The following is a 16,611-nucleotide window of genomic DNA, read 5'->3' on the forward strand; positions in this document are numbered from 1 at the left end:
CCATAAAGGTGAAGCCAAAAAAGGAATTTAATTTTTTCAAAGATAGAATATGATGCTGTAACGATGGATATTAGGTTCATAGTAAAATAATAAAGATGTTTAATTATTTATTGCCGTTAAAACTCACACGATTTAATGTATTTATTATAACTTTGTAAAGATGATATTATAATATTATTAGAGGCTTAAAATGTAATTTTATACAGATTTAAAAATAAATTTCTGGGATCTCTGACAATTTTTTTTTCCAATTTTATTTATAAATGAGAGGTTGGAAATGAAGCCAACAATAAAGGAACAAGAAGGTGAACCACCTAGGTAAGCCCATGCTACATTTGATGACGTGGCAAAAACCCAATCACTGGAAGCTAATTGTTTCATTCAATTTGATTGAGATGCAATCAGTCCTGTTCAAATCAAATTAAATAAAAGAGAACAGTTTCAGATTCCTATTAATTTCATACTTTCGGTTTCGGTGGGTGGCTTTTAATTGTCCATGTATAGTTATTAATTCAATAAAATTACTGAGAAAATAATTATGTATTTAAAGTTATATATATGTAATATTGCTTTTATCAATTATTAAAAATTTTAATAAAAAATAATGATTAAATTAATAGTATAATCATCCAAGCCTGTGATGACAGGATTTGACCAAGTTTCAGTTTTGAATTCAAGCTCAGGAGACAAGTGCAAAGATTTATGGATTATAAGAAAAGAAAAAAAAAATTATTACTTCAAGATTAATTACGCAGGATGCAACCTGCTATTGTTGAAATAAAAACAACCAGTAATAATAATAGAAATAATTAATTTAAAGGAATAACACGTCAGTTTATTACAATAAAAAAGAATAACTTCTCATATATTAGAAAATTATTTTTAATTTAAATTATAATTAATAAAATTGTAAATTCTCCCACTTTATATTCCAAGGAAGAGAGAAAAAAAAGCTCGTAAAAGAAGTTAGACACAATACAAATAACAAATTAAATAAGCAACTTTACATAATTAACATCTTAGATTTAGTATATGATAATCGTTATCATATGATAGGTGAAGTTTCAATTATCTTCTTTGGTCAATTCCCCAAACTCAAAGATTTTCTCATGACACATTCTTTGTACAACTTTATTCATGCTATGTCAAAGCATTTTTTCATAATTATTAATAATATAATCGTGAACATAAATTTTTAACCAATGGACCAAATTTTGTTAAAAATCTTTCATGTGTCTAATTCATACAAATACTTTCAACTGTTCTTATTGTAGTGCATAACCGAGTTGTTTAACCAATTTTAATGTCCATTATCGTAGCTTCTCTTGTGCATTAGGGCTCAAAATTTGGTATTAGAATGAAGAGCCCAGTTGAAAATACCAGGGTTTCGTCAATCTCCAATATAAAGCTCTTTCAATGTCTCCTCGAAGACAAACAAAGTCCATGATTTATTAATCTTAGGAGGAGCATTCTTTCTAAAACTCTTCACAAAATGATAACAAGGAAGTGAATGTGGAGTTTTACCTACAAAGAGCAGACAACTTATAGCATAGAAATGTCTTTTTGCGACATAATTCTAATTTTTGAAGTGAAAGGGTCCTTAGACCTCGTGTAACTTGCTTTCTCTCTTTACACACCATTCTCTCGTGTGTGTCAATTTACATCATAATGAAATGAGAAAGTGTATAAATTTGGTTGGTATTTTCTACTTACTCCATCTTGGAAGTGAACTGACTGAAAAAAATCATAATCTCATTGATGTGTTTTATCAAATTTTAGTCAAAAAGGGAAATAGTCATCCAGACAAAAAAAAAAAATTAGTAAACACCTTTACCGATTTTACGGGTATGGCTAGGATCTCAAATGAATACACCTTAGTCTCTAATTTTGAAAACCGTAGCCTCTCAAAGATTTTTCATTCAAAAATGTATTTGAAATTCAAGTAAAACAGAAACAAATTAACAATAAAGGCGATTGTTAGTTGATTTACTTATTAGTTATACTAAGATATAATTCTTGTACAAACTGTTTATTTGATCAAAAATTGATATATTTTCTATCAGTAAGAAGTTTGGGGTTTAGAATAGAATTTTCAAATTTTGATTGGTATATCAAATGGGTTTTTTAAAGTTAAAATTGATTTTTAGTAGATAAAAATAGTTTTTTTGTTAATTTATAAATTAATTGGATTAGTGAAAAAATGATTTTAGTTGAAAATGAGACAATTATAGTTTTGCATACCTAATCTCTATTTATCACAGATTTTGAAGTTAGACATTTTGGATCAAACCTATTTTTTTTATTATATCCATATAATTCATAAAGTATTAGTTACTGTTATTGAAGCCCAATAAATTTATGTTATTATCTTAGTTTCCCATAACTTTATTTCAAATGTGAAAAGGGAAATAAGTACTCACTAAATCTGCTATCTAATCATATAAAACCAATGAATTTCAAATATCAAAAGTAAGAAAATGAAGCCACGTGTCTATCATTCATTAGTTGAATTTTGAAAATTATTTTAACCTTTTATTTTTTTTACAAAATAACAAAAATATTTTATGACAATTAAAATTAATAATTAATTTTAACAGACAGATGAAAAAATAATTTTTCAAAAACTTAAAGTATAAGAAAACCGTTTTATCAAGGGCTGGGTGGAAAATGTACATTTGGCCTTTACAATAATATTAAAGTGATTATAATAATTATAATTTCAAGGTGAATTGAGATTTCAATTTATTGATGAGATTTCCAAAACAATCTCAATAGATTTGAAAAATAATTTTAATTTTTGAAATATCAAAAATTTCTACTCAGAAAATATATATATATATATATATATATATATGAACGTAAAATCATGTGATTTGTCATTTATACCCTTAATAAAACAAACAACAGATTAAACAGTTTGATTAAATTATGTTGATGGATAAGTCCTTGTTCAGCCAAACTAAACTCAATAATCTAGCATCTAAGATGCTTGATTAAAGCATTTTAAACTAAGTTGTCTAGCACATTTTGGCTATATTTGTCATTTGTATTTTTTATTACAATAAAAATATATATACTCAACTTTGAATACCAAATTAGATATCTAGATTATATGTCATTATATAATTAGAAAATTTTAAATTAAAGATAAAATAATATTCACTCATATTATAATATGTCATATAAATATTCAGTTTAATATCTTAAAACTGAATACACATAACATAGCTTTTTTTCAATAAGAGAAATCATGTAAACTTAATTTTATGGTTATTTATGCATTTAAAAGAAAAAAATTAGTATTTTGAAATTAAAATTAGTGAGATGGTTATTCATGAAAATAATTGTAATGTTATCAATTGGGTGTCAAAAATAGCATCTTAGAATAAGAGAAGGATTATTTAGATTGTAATAAGTTTAAAAAATGGATTAATCGGAGCATGGGGGATTGTGGGGCAATAGGTTCCCGTGCTTGTCATGATCCGAATGGTTACATCCAAACGCTTGTCTTTATTATTGTCTTGTAACAATGTTTCACGACTAGAAAACGATTGAGTAGGACTTGTCAGTTTGCTCCAATTGGAGGCCGAAACGTTATGTGATTTGAGCTGTTTTTTTTTTCTTTTTGGTTTGGCTTATAGCTTATGTGGATGCCAATTCCACATCAGTAAGAAGCCTAAGGCCTTGGGTCCATATTTTAAAGAGTACAAAAGGTGAAACCAACAAAGGTTAAGGCAAAAAAATTTTTGCAACCTAATATGGTATTGCCTCTTAGATTTAGAGAAATCATCACTCACCTTTCTCGATCATGTTATTTTTTCATGGTAAATACAAAGAAGCAAGTCTTGATTTTTTTTTCAAATCTGAGAAGAAGATACCAAGATTTTTCATGCCTTAGAGGCTTTTTAAACGCTTCCTTAAATATTAAGGAGATAAAGGTTGTTCTTATTATTATTACTATTATTATTAATTATAATTGCTTTTCTTATATATCATGAAATTTAATAAAATATCATCAAGACCCTAGAAGCATTAAAAATAATTTACCGTCTGCTCTCATATTTAGAAAGACTAAAACCTTGGAAACAAATAAAATAGGCCAAATCACTTATTCCCATCCAACGTATAGAGAAAATCCAAAGTGATCCACGTTAATTTTTGAAAACCTAAATATTTACTCATTCGTTAGTTTTGGCTATTACAGTTAGGGATAAAATCATCATTTAAAAATTTTTATTTAAACAAAGAAAAATTATTTTTTTTCCCCTTTAGTTTTAAAAATTAACTATTTTCCCTTAACTCAAACTTTGAAATATTACATTTACACCCCTAAAAACTTTATTTCATTTTTCCGACAGTTGTTCTTCTTGGCGTTCTTCTCTAATGGTATCTCCCCTCCCTAATGGCTTCCTGACATAAAAACTACCGAAAATTCTATCGAAATGATCAGATTTTCTTGCATGGATCTATGCAAAAATTGCACAGATCTATTCGATGATCTGTGCGTCAGCAAGACATAGATCAACCAGACAGTGTCACATAGACGATGCCGACATCTGTGTGACACCATTTGACAAATCAGTTTGTTGCTAATAGGAAGAGTTACCACCTACTAGAATTAAAATTAGGAATTGGGAAGAAACTTTTTTTTTTTTTGTTTACAATCACGTGTATTGTATAATTGGCTTGTGTTTGACCCGTGAAACCATGCAAAATAGTTTATTCAACCATGGGTTAAAACGAGGCAAAGCTTGAAAAAATATTTTCTTTTTAGGTAAATAAAAGTATATATAAACACAAAGAGCAAAAACCCCTCAAAGGAGGACCTAAGAGCAATCTAAGCTCGACCTACTTAGTAGGTGACTAACACAAACAAGCTATAACTAAACAAGATGTTAGTTTTTAGAATATTTATTATACAAAGTATTAATTTTAGATTCGCATAAATAGGAAGCTTATTTAAAGAGAACACAAATAATCAAAACAAGATGTAAGAAAGATTTATTTGGTTCGGGTTCCCAAATCGAAACCTTACATCCAAGGCAGAGACAAAACTCTAGTTGAATCCATTATGAATCAAAATGAGAGTTCAACTTACAGTACGATAAACCTTCGATTGAGACATAAAAATTGGTAAGAACAACTGACAATAGGAGCTCAAAACCAAGTCACAATGCATAGACTCAAAACCCCTATGCTCGATCAAAGAAGTCCAGAAGATTTTTACTTTAACTCAAACCCTAGAAAGGCTTCTAAGCAAAACCCAGAGGAGCCAAAGAGAAATTAAAAGCCTTCAGCACTCACTTCATCTATTTAGCAAACCAAGGGTAAAGATTAATAACCCTAAGGATTAGAAAAATGCCAATAAGGACTAAAATACCCTTTGACCTTAAAATGACTCAAACAACCCTTATTAACACTATACAATTATAGCTCTGCCCTTCAAGTTTAAGCCACACTATATCATAAATCTCCACCTTGACTTAAACCTACAAGTGAACCCCATTAGAACCTTCTTTGCAAACAACAAAAACACTACACTTGACACACTTTAAACAAGCTTAAAGCTTCTCTAAACTTGTTTACAGGCACTGTTTTTGTTAAAACATCAGCAAGATTAACACTAGACTCAATTTTCTTAACTTTAACTTGACTATTAGATCAAATATCTCTAATAAAATAGAGTCTAACATTAATGTGCTTTGTCCTCTTATGAAAGGCACTGTTCTTTGAGAGATGTATAACACTTTGAGAATCATTGCAGACTACAGGTGCAACATCTGATAATCCCAATTCAATTGAAATTCCCTTTAGCCACAAAAACTTCCTTCATAGCTTCAGTCAAGGTTATATATTCTACTTCAATAGTTAACAAGGCTATAATATGCTATAGATTGCACTTCCAACTCACCACATTACCTCCGAAAGTGAAGATATATCTTGTTAAAGACCTTCTTCTGTCCAAATCAGTTGTAAAATCTGAATCACAATATCCTTTCACTAGAATATGATTAGTAGAGTTAGTGGTTATAAAGTAAACCATAATTTGATGACCCTTTTAGATACTTTAATAACCACTTAGTAGCATACCAATATTCCTTATAAGGGTTACGCATAAACTTGCTAATCAAACTAATAGCATAAGCAATATTTGGCCTAGACTCAATCATTGCATACATTAAGTTACCAACTACATTAGAATAAGGAACATTCCTCATAAAATTAGACTCATTAGTAGATAAAACAGAAGTAGTTTTTAATCTAAAATGAGCACCTAATGGAACATTCACAAATTTTGCTTCAAACATTTTGTAGATTTAAAGAACTTTTTTAATATAACTAGATTGAGACAGAACTAAGTAGCCTTTTGATCTATCTCTAACAACATCCATAACCAAGATCCTTTTAATAGGACCTAAATCTTTCATTTTAAATTCAGAATTTAACAAGTGTTTCAAATCATTCAAGGCAGACTTGTTTATAGAAATTAGGAGCATGTCATTAACATATATCAAAAGATAAACATAATCATCATATTCAAATTTCATATAATACACATGATGATCAGACTTACATCTAAGAAAACCAATAGAAAGAACAAATTCATCAAACCCCTTATACCATTGCCTTAGGGATTGTTTTACTCCATATAAAGACCTATGCAACAGGCAAACCTTCAAGTTGCTGCATGAATATTTGTTCTTCTAGTTTTCCATGCAAGAAAACTGTTGTAACATCCATTTGTTCAACTTCCATATCAAACATTGTTGCAACAGACAGGATAAGTCTGATGGAGGCATGTTTAACTATAGGAGAGAAAACCTTATGATAATCCACTCCTTCCTTTTGAGAAAAGTCTTTTGCCACAACTCTAGCCTTAATTTGGGTTGCTTTATTCCAAGTATCCCAAGCTTTCTTTTGAACACCCATTTATAGCCAATTACTTTCTTATTTGGTCTATCCACTGAAGACTATGTCTTATTTTTCTATAAAGAAAACATTTCATTTTTCATAGCCTTCTTCCATTCAGAGCTATATTTACTTTCACAAGCTTGCTTGTAATTCAAGGGTTCATCCATTTCACTTACATCACCTATTTGGAAAGCATAGGATATGAGATCAGCTTGTGTAAATTTGGCAGGAGGTTTAGTTTCCCTTCTAGTTCTATCTCTTACTAATTGATAATTAGATACATCACCTATTTGGAAAGCATATGATATGAGATCAGCTTGTGTAAATTTGGCAAGAGGTTTAGTTTCCCCTCTAGTTTTATCTCTTGCTAATTGATAATTAGATAAGTCTGGATATTCATCATCACTCTGTGAACTTTCACCATGACCCTATAGTGGGGGTTATTGATTCGAGCTTGAGATTTCGTACTTTGGAACACAAATTACATCCACACCTAAATCAGGTCTACCACTTGACTTTTGAGACTTACCAGAAGAAGATGACATACTATAGGTACTACTAACAGGTGTCTCCACCTCAAACTAAACCTGCTCAGTTGACTTATTAACAGAGAAAATATCTTTTTAAAATTTAAATTCATTAAAGGTAACATCCTTGTTAATCACACAGTTTTTCTCTTCGATTAACCACAATTTATAGCCCTTTGTACCAGATAAGTAACCTAGGAACATAGCTTTTAGAGCCCTTGGATTCAACTTTCCCTGATTCACATGCAAAAATGCTAAACAGCCAAATGGTCTTCAAGTCGAATGTAGATGATAGGAATCTATTTATCAAATAACATGCAATTGCTACAGGTTCTGCCCAAAATCTTTTCCTCAGACCTGAATTAAACATTATGCATCGACTTTATTAAGAATTATTCTATTCATTCTTTCAGCAAGACTATTTTATTAAGGGGTTTCAGTGTAGGTTCTATGTCTAAGAATGTCATGCTTTTACAAAAATCAAAAAACAGTTTATTGTAATATTCAAGCCCATTATCAGTTTTAAGAACTTTAATTCTTTTATTAGTTTGGTTTTCAACCAAAGTTTTCCAGTCCTTAAAACAATTAAATGCTTTATCTTTTTGTTTTAGAAAATAAACTCATACTCTCATAGAGTAATCATCAATGAATGTGATAAAATAATGAGAATTCAATAAAGAATTTGGGACTTAAGGAGATCCCCACAAATCAAAATACACAGTCTAAGATACCTTTGGATCTATGAGTGGCAGGTGCAAATTTCAATTCATGAGATTTATCAAGCACACAATTTTCACATAAATCAAGATGAGATATGGTCTTTAAATCAATCAATTTCTGTTTAGTCAAGTCATGCAAACCAGTAATACTAATGTGTCTTAATCTTTTATGCCACAATGCAGCTTCATTTTTAATGTCAATATCAAAATTCATAATATCAGAAACTACATTACCATCTAAGATATACAAACCATGTGACAACTTTCCTTTCATCATAACCAAAAATCCTTTTACTACTTTTAATATGTCATTTTCTAATTTATAAGCAAAACCACTTGAGTCCAAAAGTCCCAAAGAAATTAAATTTCTTCTAAATTTTGGAACAAGTCTAACATTTTCTAAGATTCTAATAGAACCATCATGCATCTTAAATTTCACATTACTAACAGTGATAACATCACAAGAATCATCATTTCCCATTAAAACTTTCCCCCTGCTTACATACTTTACATCAGTGAGCCATTCTTTTCTTGGTGTCATGTGAAATGTGCAACCTAAGTCTAATACACACTCCACATCCAAAACTTTTTTAGATAAAAGTAATACTTTAGCACTTTCATAGTCATCTAGAAAATTTACCAAATCTTGCTTTTTAGAATTATTTACATGTATTTTCTTTTTCTCAAGACAGTTTCTTTTAAAATGGCCTTATGACACTATTAGCATGTTCTCTTAGTCCTAGAGTTAGACCTAGCAGATTTTTTTCTCTTTCTGATTATTTCTTTTATCAGATCTGCCTCTGACTTGACGATCTTCACACATTGTCTTTTTCTCAAATTTTATTTCTAGGTATTTAGATCTTACTGCACCTAGAACTTCATCTAAAGACAATGACTTTCTACCATACTTAATAGCTGCTTTCACATCTTTAAAAGATTTCGGTAAGGAGTTCAAATTATTATTGCTTGATTTTCATCAAATATTTTTTCATCTATACCGTTCAAATCAATAACAATTTTATTAAACTTATCAAAATTATCATCTAAAGATTTTGTTGAGTCAATTTTAAAGCCAAACAACTATTCTTTCAAATAAATTTTGTTTGTCAAGGATTTAGTCATATACAACCATTCAAGTTTTAACATACTTTAACAACAGTGTCAGCATCATCAACTTTTCTCACAAAATTATCATATAAATGCAATATAAGCAAGTTATAAGTAGTTTCCATTGCCTCTGCTTTCTTTACATCAATCATACCTTTTGGAAAATTAGAATGACTTCTAAGAGCTTTGGCACATTTCTGGTGTACCAAGACTGCATACATCTTTTTTCTCCACATATTAAAATCTCCCCTTTTATCAAATCTGTCGATATTAATCCTAGTCTATCCTATCTCCTTTAGTTTCATAATCTTTTAATTCTTACACAAAAAGAATGTTAACAGTATCACAAAAACATAGATACACAATCAAAAAATTATCACAGATAGAGAATCGATAAAGCAATGAACAAAGTTCAACAAGAAATACTTAGTATAAACCCTAAAAAGGCTCTAATACCACTTGTTAGTTTTCGAGAACTTTATTATACAAAGTATTAATTCTAGATTCGCATAAACTAGAAGCTTATTTAAAGAAAACACAAATAATCAAAACAAGATGCAAGAAAGATTTACTTGGTTCAGGTTCCCAAATCAAAACCCTACATCCAAGGCAGAGACAAAACTCTAGTTGAATCCATTATGAATCAAAATAAGAAATTAACTTACAGTATAATAAACCTTCAATCGAGTCACAAAAATGGGCAGGAACAACCAATAACAAAAGCCTAAAACCAAGTCACAATACACAGACTCAAAACCCCTGTGCTCGATCAAAGAAATCCAGAAGATTTCCTCTTTAACTCAAACCCTAAAAAGACTTCTAAGCAAAACCCAGAGGAGCCAAACATGACAAAGGGAAATTAAAAGCCTTCAGCCTTCACTTCATCTATTCAGCCATCCAAGGGTAAGGATTAATAACCCTAAAGATTAGAAAAAATGCTAGTAAGGACTAAAATACCCTCTGACCTTAAAATGACTCAAACAACCCTTATTAACACTACACAATTATAGTTTTGCCCTTCAGGTTTAAAGCCACACTATATCACACAAGATCTATAGAGAACAAACCTATATTATCTTCTTTTGAAGACCTATCAAAGTTTTTATTATAATAGAGTTCAAAAGAATATTCAAACCTAACCTATAAGCCTATCCAACAAGCATGTTCTATACACAAATTTTCTCGACAAAGGAAGAAAGAAACACAATAGAAAGGGATCATCTACATTGGTTTCATCTCTTGTCACTTCATGCATGTTGTCAAAAAGGGCAACACTTTAGTAGGCAAGGGTAGGATGAGTTGAAGTAGAGCTATTAGGCCTTGGGTATAGAGTAGAAAACGCAGTAGCTAAGGTGGTTTTCTAGTCGCCCAGGGGATGAAGAGGCTACAACTAATTTGTAAACAATTTTACCTCTACTCCCAAGTCTCATCTATTAAGCTTGTTAGGTCCTTGTCCAATGATAAGAAAATTTAATTTGATACCTTTTAGAATCATAATGATATCCCCAAATTTAATATATTTTTTTATAATATCATGTAAATTTCATTAAATGCTTTCTAAAATTGAATATCAATACTTGGAAAAAAAAAAGTAAAGGGTTTTGACTCAAGTGCTTGCTTGTTGGGTACGAATAATATTAAATAAATAATATAATTTTTCCTATACAAACTTTCTTACATGATATCAATAATTGATATTATCAATTAAAAAGGGCCAAAGGACTATTTCCCACCCAAGTTTTAGTTCAATATAAAAAACACACCCACAACATTTTAAAAACTCAAATATCCACCTATCCCTAAACTCCTATGAAATTTTCAATTAAAAATAAGGGTAAAATCATAAAAAATAAGGTTGGGTTTTCGTCTGTTTAACGATGATGATGACCTAGAGACAACAAAAACTAGAAAGAAAAGACAATCAAAGACTAATTGTGACAGTCATGGGAAGAGAAGGCAAACAGATGAAGATGAAAGATCTCTAAAAAATGGAAGGTCAATTTGAAATCATGGAACTTAATCCTGAGGGGAAATTAATAATTTTCAAAATCAAGGGAGAAAAATGATATAAACTTATAGGGTTTTAGTGGTAAAATAACGATTTTACCTTTGCTCTTAACAAAAAATTCTAATAAAAGTTAGCTCATAAGTGGGTGTTTGGATTTTTGAAACATTGTCAGTGTGCTTTTGAGAATAGACTAAAACTTGGGTGGGAAAGAGTCATTTGGCCATTAAAAAGTTATGTTATTAGCTGAAAGAACGAATTTTGGTGACAACATAAGACTTCAAATCATATTTATATGAACTTATGTTCAAGGGTGGATACAAACTGTATCAAGTCTGAATACTCATTGACTTAAATTTAATTTGAATAAAAAATAGTTTGATTTAAATTCGATTTAAGTTTGATGAGCTAAAATTATAGTAGCTCATGTTGACTCAAATGAAAAATGGTTCGGTTCAAATTTATAGTTCAAATATCTAGCTTCAGTTTATGACTCAAATTCATGATTCATTGATAATAATGGACAAAACAACGGTGTTTTGACAAGTATTTAATATAGTTCCAATCAAACCACAAGTAAAATTCAGATAGGCAAACCATCCTCCATCTTGCAAATTGAGCAAAGCCAAACTCCTTTTAGCTCAAGCTTGGTTTGGTTTTAAAAATGAGTATACCTCCCAATTTGAATTTGACTCAAATTCAATTTAAATAAATTCAAACCAATTTTCAAAACCGAACCAATTCAATTTGAGTCTAACTGTAGTTATGTTTACCCATATGGACAATTGTATTTATACAAATTTTATCTTTTGTTCTCTATCTATTAGGCCATGCATACATAATTTGTGTATTCAAGTTTTCAAAAAAGAAAAAAAATCATATTTAATTTCTGTATTGAATACATATTTACCATTTATGATTGTTTTTTATTATAAAGCAAACATTTTACCTTTTTTTGAAAAAAATATTGAATTTTTATACATTGTAAATGCCCAAAAAAAAAAAAACGAAAACAACTTAAATTATAACAATGTAGAGTATGCATATGCCTTATCTTGTCCAAATATAGGGGTGAATTTGAATTAAACCGAATCCAAACATAAGTTGGCTCTTGTTTGATTAGAATGATTTTAAAGGTGGTTCAAGTTCTATTTAAGTTCGTCGAACTAATCAAAATGAATGTTTGAATTAGGCTTAGGAAAAAATTTCAAGGTTCATAGCTCGTTTTGAATTTATAGCTTAAGTTTGGCATTTGAATTTGTGACTCGATTTTTAAGCCTAAGTTCATCAAAAATATTTAACATCAAAAAACTTTGGTGCACTGACAATGGTGACAAACTCTTCACCTAAGTTCAAAGAGTATGAGAGAAAGTGATGGAGAGATATGTAGAAAAAAATAGTTCTCTCATACTTTTGCCTCTTTTGTTGATGCACCAAAGTTTGGTGAACTATTTTCTTTGTATTGTGAAAGAGAGAGGCAATGAGTATGAGAGAAAGTAATGAAAGAGGAAGGAAGAAACTAGTGGAGAAAAGAGAAAGTGACAAAAGAGAAAGGAAAAAAATGTTAGGGAAGAAAGTACAAAGAGTGAGATTTTTTTTTTAATGAGAGAGAACAAAAAGGCAAGGAAGTCAAATTTTGCATGAAAAATGGTGAGATGAAAGTGGCAAATTTTTCAATCACTCAAGTCAGTTTGTACAAGTCATGACTTAGCTCGATTTGAGCTTAGTTGATGGTTGGCTCGTGAGTTAAATTGAGCCAACTCAATTTAGTTCAAGTTCAGCTCGTTTTTTAAATGAGTCATATTTTATGGTTTGAATTCAACCTAAGTTCGCCAAAAATAAACTCAGATTGAACCAACTTAGCTTGAATCTAAGTCTAGCTAAATCTTATAAACAAAGGCATGTATTGTATACCTTAATTTTAAAAAAAAATATTATGTACATTTAGTTTTAAGTACTTAATTAGATGTCCAGATAATATTTATTATATAATTAAATGTACCTAATTATATATTTAAAATTGTGTTATATAATTTTGTTGCTTTTTAAAAGCAAAAAAAGGAGTAGGGTTGTCAATCAAACCTCAATTGAATTAATTTAATGACACATTTTTGTAAATTTAAAGAGGGTTGGTAGAAGAAATCAAGTTAAATCTTCCTAAATGAAGCAAAATTAAACAGAAAAAAAAAAAGCTTTGTGAAATATAAGTAGAAGGTCAAAAGACTTGTTCCTACTCAAAGTGTAGTGAAATCTCAAGTGACCTCATTCAATTTTTGAAAACCTAAACACATACCTATAAGCAAAATTCTGTTAAAAAACTTAATTAAAGTAATAGGTAAAATCATTATTTAACAAAAAAATTTAAAAACATAAAATTCATTATATTTCCCCTTTAAGTTTGTAAAACTAACGACTTCATCCCTACCTAAAGTTTTGAAACTTTGAAAAGTAATATTTTCCCTAAACTTAGGGTTTTCTTCCTCCCCACTCCGACCACCGGTGACAACGCTTTCAACCCAGTCTACAGAGAAAAGTATGATCATCTCTCTCTAAGCCACGACATCGTTTGGACAACAAAGGCGTTGTTGCCTAAATAACACCTTTGTTGGCCAAATGAAGCACTGTCTAGACAACGTGCATTGACGAGTAACTTTTTGTTTGGATGACAACACATGTAGACAACTTTCTTCTGGATTTCCAAAATATTTCCATTGATCCGTGGTCGGAGAGGAGAGGAAGAAAGGCTAAAAGGGAAGACAACAAATCGTCACTAGAGAAAAGAGGAAAAAAAACCTTAAAAGAGAAATTGTTACTTTTCAAACTTTGAAAGATAGTTTTGAGGGGGGAGGGGGAATATAATAGAAGTTTGACCCCTAACCTTAACTGAAATTTTTAGTAAAACTATCTCATAGGTAGATATTTAAATTTTTAAAAGTTCGAAAGTAAGATTTTGAAATTTTATTATACATAGGGTGGAAACAAGTCTTTTGGCCTAACTAGAAATACTGGTCTTACTTTTTCCCCAGTATTCAACTGCCAACAACTTATTGACATGTGAACTACAATAATGTTTTCATGTGTCCCTATTAATTAAATTTGGGTCTTCTCACCTTACCTAACCAAGCAACATCTATTTAACTCTTTTTAATAAGAAAGGGCAAATGCATTATCCACCTAAGGTTTGATGAAAGTCAAATTCCCTCCAGCATAAACTTCTATTAGTGAATCTGTTTGGTTTTCTTAGAAATGAATATTTTTTACTACTTTATTAAAATTATAAAATTACCATTAATATTAATATAAATACCAAATTACTAATATATCTTTATTAGTTAAAATCTTATCACTTAAATTTTTAAAAATATATTAAAACTCTAATTAACTTTAAATAATTATGGTTTGTCATTATTAAAAATAATGAATCTTCTTATCAGAAATGAAATGTTGGAAATGAATCTTTGAAAGGTGCAATTGTCATTATTAAAAATACCAAAGGGCATATTGAAATATAAAATTTTAAAAACACCCTTATTTTTTTTAAATTTCCAAAAACTCCCTAAAATTTTCATTAACAGATTTCATATTTAAAACTTTATAGTTTTCACCTAACTTTTGAAAAGACAAAATAAAAATTTTAAAAATAAAGGAGAAAATAGAAAATAGAAAGAAGAAGAGGAGAAAGATAAATTCAAAATCCATGGAATGACCTTTTTACGCTTTATTTAATAAAATTTACTAATTAAAGTAAATGACACGTAGAAAATTGGTTTTTTTTTTAATTTAAAGGGTAAAAATTTATTATTTCAATTATCTTAAAGAAAAATGTTTGATGGGACTTACAATTAATTATATTTTGCGAATAATATTGCTGCCGGTGTTGACTATTCCATTTCAATACATTGAAGGATATAAAACTATACTTTTTTTATTACAACATTGTCAAACAAATATCAGCATGTTCTTAAAAATTGGATTGGACCAATCCGCGTAATTAATTGAATTGTCCCCCTTCAACAAAAACAGTTTTGATTCATTTGATATTTGTTTTTGAAGTTAGACTAAATTGGATTGGGTAGATAGAAGGATTGCATGAGATACAAAACTAAGTTTGACTTAATTAATATAAAAAATCAATTAAAAAAAATATTATTATTAGAATTTGAACCCAATACCTTATTTATTGATTTTGAACATATAAAATATCAAACTAAATTTATTAAATTTATTTTAATGATAAAATAACTTAAGTTATATGTTTGACAATAAATTATATAAAAATATTGTGAATATTATTTGTTAAATAGTTAATTAGTGTGACCGTCACTTAGACCTAGGGATGGCAACGGGGAGGGGCAGGGAGGGGATCTCAATCCCCGTCCCCATCCTCGTCCCCGTAGGGGATATCAATCCTCGTCCTCGACCCATCCTCGCTATGGGCATGAAAATGATTCCTCGTCCTCTTTCCGCAAAGAAAAATCTCTTCTCCATCCCCGCGAGGAAAAATCCCCTCTTCGTACCCGCAAAAAAAAATCTATTTTTTTTTTTACTTTCTAAACACAATATAAATATATTAAATAATATAATTAAGTAAAATTAAAATTAACCCACTATTTCAAATATCACAAATATATATTAACTACTTTAATATATACAATAAAAACTTAAATAAATTTAAAAAACATAAATAATTTAAAACTATAAAAAATATATTAGTATTTTAAATAAATATATTAATATAAAAAGATGGAGATGGGGGCGGGGAGGGGAAGGGGTGGGGCGGGGCGGGAAGGGGACACATGTATCCCCATCCCCATCCCCATCCCCGTCCCCTTCCCCGTTTCTATCGGGGAATCCCCTCCCCGTTAGGGTCGGGGAGGGTTGGGGCTCCTAAAGTCAGACCCAAATTACTATATCTACTTAGACCTTATTGCCTATTCCATTAGATCGATATTTGGTCTGGTTCTGAAAACATAGGATGTCTATCATTTTTTTTTTCATAAAACGTTAATTTTTACCAATTGGGCTCAGAGCTTATTTAGGCCTTTGATTTGTAATATCAGCTTCTGATCTTTGAAATAAGTCGCCTCCATCTTGGTATACAAAGCTTGATTATAAAATTATCAGATACAAACAATAAATTCATCAAAATCTTTAAAATATAAAATATGGATATAATCTGGTTTCATATTTTAATAATACATTCGTAATAAAATATGTTTATGATTGACAATTACATTCCCCCTCTAAATACATTTCTTGGCTTCTAATTTGTTTTGAGCAAGAAATTCTTGAGGCACCCATTGCATTGTAGATGGAAACTTTGGTTTGACATGTAAACATT

This window comes from Mangifera indica, chromosome 13 (assembly GCF_011075055.1).
Source record: "Mangifera indica cultivar Alphonso chromosome 13, CATAS_Mindica_2.1, whole genome shotgun sequence".
NCBI lineage: Eukaryota > Viridiplantae > Streptophyta > Magnoliopsida > Sapindales > Anacardiaceae > Mangifera > Mangifera indica.